This window comes from Phaseolus vulgaris, chromosome 8 (assembly GCF_000499845.2).
Source record: "Phaseolus vulgaris cultivar G19833 chromosome 8, P. vulgaris v2.0, whole genome shotgun sequence".
Taxonomy (NCBI): domain Eukaryota; kingdom Viridiplantae; phylum Streptophyta; class Magnoliopsida; order Fabales; family Fabaceae; genus Phaseolus; species Phaseolus vulgaris.
In genome coordinates this window covers 44,497,109-44,507,541 of record NC_023752.2, presented here as the reverse complement: position 1 = coordinate 44,507,541, position 10,433 = coordinate 44,497,109, and positions in this window count along the sequence as shown.

The window sequence follows — 10,433 nt, the reverse complement described above, 5'->3', positions numbered from 1 at the left end:
TATACTCTCTCATTCTTAAAAATACAATTGTTCCTATGATTCCATATTTCACCTACAAATGCTATCCAAATCCCTCCCCAACAACTATTGACAACTTCCTTCGTACATACAGGTTTAAACAACATAAAATACATTTTTATATCAAATTGATATACCGAGCAGAACCCAAGCCACTCAACATATAAATCAGAATCGACGTAATATAAAATGTACTAAAGTATAATCATTTTATTATGTATTATTATTATAAATATTATTTTTAAATTGACACAAATGATAATTTCTATATTTCAAAGACTACAATTTTTTATTTATTTAATATTTTTTATGGTAGTGCAACAATTCATAAAAGTTACACTCATATTTTGATCTCTATATATATAATTAAAAATTAAGTTGCCATGTTAATATTGAGAATTTGAAATTTAAAAAATTTGAATTAATTTATCCATTTTAAAAATTAATGCAATTCAATTTTCAAACATTTTTAATTTTTAAAATTTCTCATCCAAAGATAAAGTAAGATTATTAAAAAAGTGATTAACTTGAGCGAATTTGTAAATAAATACAAAATAAACTATAATTATCTAGCAAGACTATTATTATAAATCCACATTAAAACTGTGTTACTAGTTCTAAGTTGAATTCTAAATAATGTCCATAAAACTAAGAAATTAGATATAAAGTGAATTCTATGCATAAAGTGAGTAGGTTGGTATAATAATTATGTAAAAAAATACAAATATTGTTAGTGCAGTCCGTACGTTGTTGTTAAACAAACAAAATAAAAAGGATTTATGAAATGAATTTTGAACTATCTTAGTGGTATTGTTAATAAAAGGTGTTATTTTAGTGGTACACTTTCGTGCAGTATTAAACTCGATACATTTAAACACATTCACTCCAAGAAATTTACTTCAAACTATATAATTAAATTTTCAAGGGCATTTGTGACTTAGTAGTTGCTATTTTGCAATGGTGTGTAGTTTTATTCACTATATAAGCAAAATCCATTGCTATTAAAGAAAGTATATATAGAGAATTGTTATAGCTAAAACAAATAGTGTATGAAGTTAGTTTTGTTCAGAACAAATTGTCACTAATTAGAATATTATTCTTTTTAATGAATTTATTTTTTAAATTCAAGATTCAAACACATTGATGGGAAATGCCATTCACTACATGATATTGTAAATGATGAATTGTTATAAATTCATATTAATAACAATAGTTTTTATATAAGAAAAAATCTTCGGTCACAGTTAGATAGTGTTTAATTTTTTTTTATATTTACTAAACTTGATTCTCAGCTTTCAATAGTTAGTTAGATCCACAATCAAATCTCAAGAGTGGAAAAAAACTTGTTCACACAGAAGCAACTATGGTTTAAGGTAATTTTCATTTTCATGTTTCTTGTTTGCAATCATCAAAACATGTTTTTTTTTTTTTTGAGATTGTTCTAATTACTATTTGTGTATTGATGGGAGACTTTTTTTTATTTTATGATAATATATTGTTGTTGTAACAAGCTTAATTCATACTTTTGGTTATTATGTTATTATTTTCATCTATAAATAAACAACATTATGTGTAGTTTTATAAGAGATTTATTTTATTTTTATTTTACTTTACCGAAGTCATCGTTGGCATTCCTGATTTCGATTTCGATGACGTAGGTAGCGAGCATCGCGGTGGTGGTGGAGCTGCCGACAAGCTCACAGGCGACAACGCAAAGGATGGGGTGCATGCGCTTACCGCTGGCGATGAGGGACTAGTGCATGGCCTCGTGGATCCACAACGGCTCGCGAAGCGGAACGACGTCATCGAGCGCCTGCACGACGTTGGCTTTGTGGAGCATGTAGGACTTGAAGTTGAACGCCGACTTTTCTTCCGTCTGAAGCGTCTTCTCTTTGATGAGAAGTATAGAGAGTGTGAAAGACGCGGTGGATGAATAAGGCTTATGTCTTGGTCGTTTGGTAACTGTGAGGGAGGGAATGGGAATGGGAATGGGGAAGTTAGCGTGAGGCCATAAAATAGAAAAGTTGGGGATCTAGATCTGGTGAAGCTCGAGTGTAGCCATGCGTTGAAATTAAGGGCAGTCATGGTGGGGTTTTTGAGAATTTGTTTGGTTTGGGAAGTTAGATTGGAAGGTTTGGGCTTTAGGTAAGAGGTATGTACGAGAGTTTATGCCATTACATGATTAGTGAGTGTTGGAGGAAAAGCAAAATGAATGAATGTGGCGAAAAGCTGAAACGAAGAGCGATCCAGATTTTGGAAGCACTTCCTTCGTCGCCACCGTGGTTGTGCCCCAGAAGAAGAATGGTGAAACCAACACCGTCCATTCCCACAACGCTTCGGCGAGACACAAAATCGACAATGGTTCAACAACCACGTCAGCACCTGATCTTGACATGTCATATTTCTCAATCTCACATCTCTGCTACATAAGCATCATTTAACGCCGTAAGTTGCGACTTAACGGAAATGGCCAATTTGTATATGTTTTAAAAAACATATGGACCAAATTGATTTTTTTTAAAAACCACTATACTAAATTGAATATTGATCCTAAATGTAGGGACGAATAAGGTAATTATACCTATTTCTTTTTAGCCTAGTCATCTTAATTCTTCCATAGAAACCTGAAATTAACATCAAATTTGGGAAAAAAAATGCTCTTATTCAAATAAAGATCATAAAATATGTTAAAGGTATAAATTCATAAATTAAGAATTATTTTATATGTAATTCATAAATTAATACTCATAAGTGCCTATATTTTAATATGAAATATTATTAAAATTAGACACTTATCAAGGTTCGGGTCCTTGTTTTTACGAGGGGTTACAGGAGTGTTGTGGAGGGAATGGGGAAAAATTGTTTTGGAAAATAGAGGAATGGTATGGAGAGAACAAAAACACGAGAGAGTGGTAGACTTCATAAAATGACAATTCTAAATGACATATTTTGAAGGAAAAATGTGACTCTGATTAACCTACTGTATTATACAGATAATTGTAATGATTTTTAATAACTGTCATAACTCACATATAACATACCATATTTATATTTATAACAAGCTTGTTACATACAATTTAATTGTAACTTAAGGAGTGTCTTAAATATAACATACTTAGTTTATCGTTTGTATTATTTTGTAAAAGTAAACAACCTGATATATCATTTCAATTATTGACATAAAGAATCCTTTTACATTGAAGGGGATATTACACCTAAGAAAAAGTGTCTGTTATAAGTAAATTTCCTTTCATATTTTTTTGCAAGTTGGAGAAAATTTATTTTCACTAAACAACTATGATTTTATTTTTATGAGCAAAAACATTATTACTATGATGTTCACATTATTATTGTGCTTATGTAATTAGTTCGATTTATAAAAATGTGATTTTTATATTAATTTTTTTTGTCATTGTACTGTACCTTTAAAATATGTTGATTTTGATATTTTAAAGTATATTGAAATGAATATATTTTAAGATAGAGAAAAGAATCTAGTAGAATATACAATGTGATATAATGTGATGCATCTAAATTACTGAATGTGGTGCATGATGGAGCAAATGGCTCCAAAATCATACATACTATTTCCTACTACCATCTCATTAATAAATGAAAAGTGAGTGTTCATAATTGGATGGTACCCCTGGAAGGACCATTGCAATTAAGGAAATTAAAAGCAGTGTACCTGCATGCAGATCCATATATGATATCTGTGTACGTTATTTCAGTACAATTATACTTGCTTATCTTATTAATACCTTTGCCTGTTCACTGCACTTAAATGCGAACAATAAACTACAAAGAGTCACAATGAATGAGCAATTAATTTGGTAATACTTATATGCCCTACCACATGCCCCTTCTTTAATTAGGACCCCCCAAGTGACCTTCACATCACTCTCAAAAGGACAAAACTTAAACCAACCTTTTAACTTTCTTTTTACTTTCGAAGAAAAACATTTGGTAGTTTTAAATAATATTTTGACATTAGTAAAGTAAAAGAGAACTAAAAAAAATTACTGCAAAAATAGGTTTTTTATGTCTATTATTTAAAATTTATGTATTTTTATATAAATCTTTTACATAAAAATATCTATTTTATGTCGAATCAAAACATAATATATGTACATTTTGAATAAAAAAGAAATTAAAATTGTCTAAAAATTTATGTTAAATAATGCAAGGTCCGATATAAAATTTGGACTTTTTTTTTTTTTCTTAAATTACATTGCTTTCAACTTCAAACCAAAATTGGAAATACAAACAATTTCCAATAACTCCCAATAATGATAAATAAACATTTCAACTTAAAAATTTATGCAAAATAATCTAATATAACCTTAAAAACTTATGAACAACAAAATAAAATTAAACTACATATGGAGAAGAAAAGTAGTTGTTCTCTTATATTTTGGAAGTCATTCTAAGACTATGGAAATTGATCATTGAAAATTGAAACATTTCATCCACGTGAGTACATCGTCATTATAAAGGTAAAATACAAATCATCTTATGTTTAGATGTGTTACCTATGTCCAGGAGTCTATAATACTTAACCAAATAATAACTTTCATCAAGTACATCTTATAGTAGCCACACACGACTCTTCTTGCTTATTACACTAAAATGAGAAAGAAAGAAGTCAAAAAAATTAATTCCATACATCTTGGACATAAAATAACTATTATATGTATTAAAAGATGCATAACCTTAGGGTAGATGAATTGTAGTGATTTTGTTTTTTTCCTTTCACTTAAAAGTTTGTGTCATCCGTAACTTAAAGCAAAGACACATGTTAGTCCAAATACACTTATACTTGCAATAAAATGAAAAATGTAAAATTTGTCCTTGTAATAAGTTTTTCATGTCATGGCTAGGTTTTTTGGAGCGAACAAAAACACACTACTAGTTATATAATTAAAGAATTTAAAAAATATAAGTTAGAAAACTAACCCTTCAATATATGGAGGCAAGTAAATATGCCTCTCGGAGTCACTCATCCATGTTTGCATGTATTGTTGGATATGGATCTTTGTGTTCCCAAATTTCTAGATGGATTGAGGCTCAAGAAGTCCATATATTTTGCTATATTTTGTCCACACTCAATTTGTTCATAAACCTAACTCAATGAATTATAAGTTAAATGTACTTATTATAATATGGAAAACATAGACTATTAAATGACTTACATGGCCCATAGTTGTATAATTGAAATGTTTAACATGGAGGTTCCCCCAACAACCTCCAATGTGTATGGTAAGTAAATGTACAAAGGAAAAATAGTAGTATCAATTGTTGTTCCAATGTAGTTGCAATGGTTTCCTCGTCAACTTGGGTAATATGGTTAGAAGTTGAAATATTGGATCAGCCTCAACTTCTACCATATCATCATCATTAGGAGGTCATCCCATAACTTGCTTACCATGATAGATATGATCCTAAACAAAGGCAAAATATTAGTTCAACATTGATAGAAACTATAATAATAATAATAACTAAACAGAAAATAACACAACATAATACATGTGGTTGTGTTGAGACTGACTTAACTAGATGTGTAAACCAAGCCAAATATGTGCCTAAAGCCTCCCCCACCAATTGAACCTTGTTGGGCAAAGCCACTCAAGCAACAACATCTCGAGCTTCATCAACCACCACATGCTTTCATTCATGCTGTAAAGGGATACCATGTATCGTTAACCTTCTTTATATTTGTTGTCCAAGTGTGACTAGGCACACGAGATTATCTTCAACATATAACTCACACTAGTTTGGTACATTAGTGTGAGTATAATCTATTGAGGGATCTACAACAATAGTAACATAAAATCCCTTTTGTACTCACTCGAACAACCACAGGGGGTTGATTGCTTGTCCATCAAATTCCACGAGTTTACCTAGGATTGTTTCCTCAAGTTTTGTAAATAACTAACCCCTGAGGTTAACTCTGATACCAACTGAAGGTACAATTGGCTCTAGAAGGGGGGGTTGAATGGAGTCTAAACTCTATCCACAAACCTAAAAACAAACACAAAATTTAACAAGTAATAGATAAAGATAAAGATAAAGAGAGAAATGCACATTGAATTTATACTAACTCACCCTCACAACAAGGACTTTGCTCAGTCCCCTTGTGCAACCCACTCAAGAGCCTTTCACTATCAAGTATTCTACACCTCTTCAGGTCACCAGTAGTCTACATCCCTGTACATTATAAGTATTCTCAACCTCTTTAGGTTCACCCAATATTCCCAACCTCTATAGTTTCTCCAAGTATTCTAAAATATTTCGATAACCAAGTATTCTAACCTCTCCAGGTACAATGTCCCAATCTTCCCCTGAGATCAAGGACCTCTCAATATAATGGGAAAAACTCTGATTTAGAGAGAATCAATAAGGCTCACTAGGTATACTTCACAATGGTGAAGGATTTACAATGGTTACAATCAAAACTCAATATCTTAGGTTGGTCTCAATTAATAGATATGAAATGTATGTTCAATTCAAGGACACAACTACAAAAGCTTTTTTGTACACTTGAGTATTTTGTATGATGTGCATATGTGCATTGTGTTTTTCACCCTTCAGGTCTTTATATAGACTTCTAAAATATGAACGTTGTAGCCTTAGGGTTTCTTCAACTCTCTATATATCCCTTGGACGCTTGATATAACAAATTTTGCTATGAATTTTCTTTGCATTTATGGCTCTTTAAAAATTTCTTTATCTTCAAAAAATATGAACTTTGGCGTTTGAATCTTCATAACTTAAGTATCAGCTCAATCTACCACTTTCTCTTCAATGCGTTAAACGTTGGATATGGAAACTTATGTTCTTGTTCTATCTGCACTTTTTGAATCACCTGAAACATTTCAAAATGTTTCTCTACTCGTATTAATGTAAACATTGAGGTTGAATCAATTTGGCCTTTGGATTTTTCTTTCTTGTTTTGTTCACTGTCTTTAACGATCTAGACGCTCAATAAGGAAATGATTGCTTCTTTGTCATCTTCACGTCTTTAAGCTGTATTTAATTTCCAAATACTTTCTCCATTTGTATGAACTCCTCTTGTCGAGCTTTGACCAACTCTAGACTTGTATATTTTCATTTTGTGTTATTCATCTTCTCTTTCACGTTAGATGGTGAAATATGAAACTTCATATGTGCGTCTTAAATGTGATTTCTTCTCTTAAAACCTTTGTAGAGTACTTTGTGTGTTGCATTCCTTTGAATTGATCTCCAATAAGCTTCTTGATATTCCTTCATTATTGATTAACACAAATCTCGTTTTTTAGCTCCATCATTTTTCTATCAGACACTGAGAAAGGAAACTCCTACTTCTAGCTTTATGTGAGTCTTTTAAGTCCCTTTGAAAGTTTTTGGGAACAAAATACATATCAGTGAACAATATATTTACAATTTTGTTAGAATTATAGGCCTAAAACAAGAGGGGGTGAATTGTTTTTGAAATATTTTCGCAAGTATGGAAAGTAGAGTGAAAGGCTATGAAGAATTAATCAATGGAAAATTTGTCCAGCCAAATACAAAACTGTTTTTAAGCTTGATGCAGAAAATCAACCGGTTGTTTTTACGAAACAGTCGGTTGTTTGTATCAGCAGTTTATAAAAACATATTTAAAGCAATTCAAAGAGTGTAAGGATAGAGAGATTCACACAGAATGTTTATACTGGTTCACTTAACACCTGAGCTACATCCAGTCCTCAGAAACCACTGAGAATTCACTATCTAATCAACCCTAGATTACAAGCTACAAATACCAAGAGTGATGATTTTGAACCCCTTAAGAGCACACACCACTCCTTGGCAAAAACCACCCCAAGAATGTTGATCTTGATCCCCTCAAGAACACACAACACTTCTTGGCAACACTAGTACAAAAATATAATTATTAAGAAGGAAGGGAATAGAATACACCTGGGTAAATCACAAGATCAAAGATCAGAATACAAGACTCAATCCTATTCCACACTTGAGATGATCCAAAAGCTCTTTGAAAACTGTTTTTTATTGATCTCTTTTTCTTAGTTAATGCATAGGAGCGTAAAACCACTTTTTTATCTTTCAATCAAATGGTTAAAATAGTTACAACAGAAGCCCAAAAGCAGTTGGAATCATTTAAAATGGAAAAACCACTTAACAGAATTCTGTTAAGGTTTTCAGCAAAACAATCGGTTGATATTTTTAAATAATCGATTGATTTTTGTTTGACAGCATTAAAATCTACTAGGTGTCAAATAACCTGTTGTTTCGAAATTTCAACCTGTTGAAATTTGATTGACAACAAAGGCAAAGACAAAGCTTTTCCAAATCATTTTGAAATCCACTAAGTGTCAAACAACCTGTTGATTCGAAATTTCAACCTGTTGAAATTTGTTTGACAGCAAAGGCAAAGACAAAGCTTTTCCAAATCATTTTGAAATCCACTAAGTGTCAAACAACCTGTTGATTCGAAATTTCAACCTGTTGAAATTTCACTTCCTTTAAGAAAACCCATCTTTTAAAAAAGTTAAAGATTGAATTGAGCATGGATCATCTTAAGGAGTGAATTAACAAGTTTCAAACAACTACACACACATACAACAACAACAAGGTCTTCAAGCTTTCCACTTGAATTTGGAGACATCAAAGCATCTTGTTCAACAAATTTAACTCGTGAGCATTACTAAAATAATATCTTTGAATATATGTTGATTATATAAACTTTCTATATTCAGATATTCCACAACTAATCGTGTGTTTAAAAGGTTTCAAGGTTAACATAGATTCATAAGATTGAAGCATAATTAATTTTAACCTAGATATCATCTCATTAATTCTATTCCAAAAAATATTTAATATAAAACCAATTAAAACACCACACTTAAAAAAAATATTCTTCATTACCTATTATCTTGTTTATCTTACAACAAAAAAATCAAATGGAATTATCCTAATTTTTGAAAGCAACATCGATCCATGTTTAATTCGAATAGAAATTCAAATTGGATTTCGAATTTTTAATTTGTTTTGAGAAAGCATTTAGAATCAGCATGAGCAAAAGCCCTTGGTTTTCAAAAGCTCTTACAATGTTATATTGTATACTCAAATCCATTAATCTTATTTGAAAATAATTTTTTCTATAAATCTGAAATGCCAAATAAGATTCTGAAAACATAAGCGTAGTGTCATAAAATATTCCAAGAATGTAAAGGTTTGAGCATGAACATTTCCCTATTTATCGTGTTCCATCTGACGCTTGGACGATGCTTGTATCGTCTAATATGTATAGTTTCCTGTGTGTGTCTATTTCTTGTAAGCATATGCATTTGTTATGTGTTATCAAATGGGTTTGCGTCTAATGTGTGCTTCTAATGTTTTTTCAACACTTTTGATCGTCTTTTATGATCATTCTACACTTCATCGTCTCATCCTTCGTCCAACTATGAGCTTCACTTGATATGTTCTTTTGTTTTGATAAGCGCTTTGTCTTGTGTGATTGATGCAGTCCTATGTTGAATTCATGTAGCTTTTAGTAATTCTTAATATGTTGTGATTTGATGGATGCTTTAAGTGGGTTAAATGGGTGAAGAAAACTAAATGGAGAAGATGAATTTGGTTGGTCAATATAGAGACTTAGAAGAGGTGAGGTCAACTCCTAAGTGATTCTAAGCTAGACACAAAAATATTGTTAACAAAGAATGAGCAAAGAAGACAAATTGTGTACAGACTTGGGCATCATTTCTTTATCAATTCTAAGCTAGACTACAAGAGGACTATAACTTATATTTACAGTGCTAAAGGGAACTAAGGTGCCATTTTTAACCCTAAAAACTCTCCACTCCTAGCTTGACAAGTGTCCTCCTCTAATTGGAGAGAATCCTCTCCATTCCCATGATGACAAGTGGCATTTTGGAATTGGCTTGAAAAGCTCTCCATTGAGATATTTCTTTGCAACTGGCCACTCACTCCTTTCTTGCCATGTTGGTGCCGCCCAAGCTCCCTTGGAGAGCCCTCCAAAACCCTAGACGACCTAGGGTTGCATTGGGCTCAAAGACGCCTAATTGTAACCTTAGCTAGATTCACTTTTCCTATTTACACCATACTCTAATTGGCCCAATACATGACCATGAAATTGGCCCAAAACATGGCCAATACACAAGCCCAAAATAAAGTTTATACTACTTTGTAAATTTTTAAAAAAACTAGAGAAATTGGAAGATCAATCAATAATTAATTCCCCACAAGAAGAGAGTCTTATAAGCTCATTCTTCTTCTTCCAACCTTCTAGTCGTGACCCTTGTTAGAGTCCCAATATGAGTCCTTCCAAATGGTCCTCCATCAAACTCTCCCTCTTGAAAAGAATATCATATCCAATTCATTATAGTAGTAAAAAACAAAGTAAGTATTCCAAT